Here is a 1816-nt window from a genome sequence, read left to right on the forward strand (position 1 = left end):
CTACACTAAGGAATACCATGGCAGTGATAGGGAAAATACAATGTGATACAGTGATAGAAAAAAATACAATGCCTGTCTAGAAGATAGTCAGGAGATGGGGAGGAGGGAAATAGGGGACATTTTTGAAGGGGGATGTGCATTTTATGGCTGAAATCCAATTACAAACATGTTTGTAACCAAAATAAATAAATAAAATAAAACAATAGGATACTCTTAACCAAAATGTTGGTGGTAATGGGTTTGAGGGGTTCACACTGCATTTAATAATTACTCCTGGTGGGGGGGGCATATGGAATGCCAGAGATCAAATATTAGTCAAGCATTTTCAGGCAAATGCCTCTATATTATTTCTCCAGCCCCAACCAGAATTTTTTTTCCTAAGGAATAAGGTTTCAGGTGCTTTTATTTAATTTTCTTTTTTTTTTTTTTTTGAGACACTCCCAGTGATGCTTAGGGGTTACTTCTGACTCTGCACTCAGCAATCACTACTGGAAATCTCAGGGGTCATATGGGTTGTGGGCATTGAACCCAGATAGGCTGCATGCAAGTGCTATTGCTCCAGCCTCAAGGTTTTAGTTTCAAGAGAAGAATATCTTACATGTAAAATTCTTCATTTTTTCACCTGAGTTCAAATTGTAATCATTTTTATATGCCTTCATCAACTCCAGAGTAATTTTTTGAGATCTGACAAATAGCTTTTCTTACTATTTTTTCAGTTACATAGATATTACCAAATAAGCTCACCATATAAAAATAAAAATAACCTGCAAATATTCTCACTGTCCTGATTGTGTAATCATCAAGACAGGCTAAACATTTGCTATAATAAGACGATGCATGTCTCCCCAGATGTAGTTCTTTACCTACTTAGATCTGGATTTAGAAAGGATGGTGATAAATCAAATTAAATAAATAAAGCTTTACTGATAGAGTCAAAGATCCCATTGACCAAGTCTCTAAATTCTTTCTCCAGAATTAAGCATTAATGTTGTGTTAGGGTTACAATTAGGGTCTTCCACAATTTTTTTCACTGTATATACTTGTCTATATGTATACTCATAGAAAGCATTCCAAATTGTTTTGAGTGGTTTCTATGTAAGAGTGCTGTACTGTTCACATTTTTCTAAAAACTTGTTGAAGCAGTTCACATGTACAACAGTGACAACAGTTTACCTATTTTATTCCAAATACAGACATGTATTTTCTAATTACTCTTAACAGCAACTCCTTGATGTAGTTCTCGTTATCATTTGATGTAGAAATGGAAGCACAGAAAGAAGTAGGGAAACATGCTCCTACAGGCCTCCTTGTAGTCAAAGTGGAGTTAAAACTTACACTCCTCAATATTTTAAATTGCTCTTAACTAAAATTGAAGTGAGAGGTCAGCAGCTTCAATAGAAGGAGCCTTCAGCTCTAAGTGCTTTCCAAATAGGACACAGCGAATTAACAATTAACCTTTGTTTTGATAGGCAAGAAGGGAGGTTAGTAAATATTTAAATTCCTGTTATCATAAAGGTCAAAGAGAGCTGTAATTATTTTGCATCTTAACAGCATGCAATTTAAATTGTTGGTCTGTTTGCTCTAAATGGCAAAGAGCTTTAATAAAGTCAAAGACTTTGACTTACAGGCTTTGTAGAGGAAATGTCAATAAAAATAAAATTATATGATAGTTAGAATAGTATAGAAACTGTCACCTTTGAGCTCATATGGTTTACTCTGTGACTTGGATTCCACTGATCCAGTCCTAGCACAACAAACATCATCACTGAAAATTCAAAGCCTACTTCAAGGCACTCTGTTTATCGAAAAACATTCT

General features: G+C 34.7%; 1 non-coding gene across 1 annotated transcript; it reads left to right on the forward strand.

Annotated features, from left to right (window-relative positions):
* The first annotated feature begins 764 nt into the window (after positions 1 to 764).
* Positions 765 to 900, forward strand: LOC126004963 (small nucleolar RNA SNORA72). Its single transcript, XR_007494163.1, has one exon. It is a non-coding gene; the product is annotated as a small nucleolar RNA SNORA72 (small nucleolar RNA).
* Positions 901 to 1816: the final 916 nt, after the last annotated feature.

Source organism: Suncus etruscus, chromosome 3, assembly GCF_024139225.1.
Source record: "Suncus etruscus isolate mSunEtr1 chromosome 3, mSunEtr1.pri.cur, whole genome shotgun sequence".
NCBI classification, from domain to species: Eukaryota; Metazoa; Chordata; class Mammalia; order Eulipotyphla; family Soricidae; genus Suncus; species Suncus etruscus.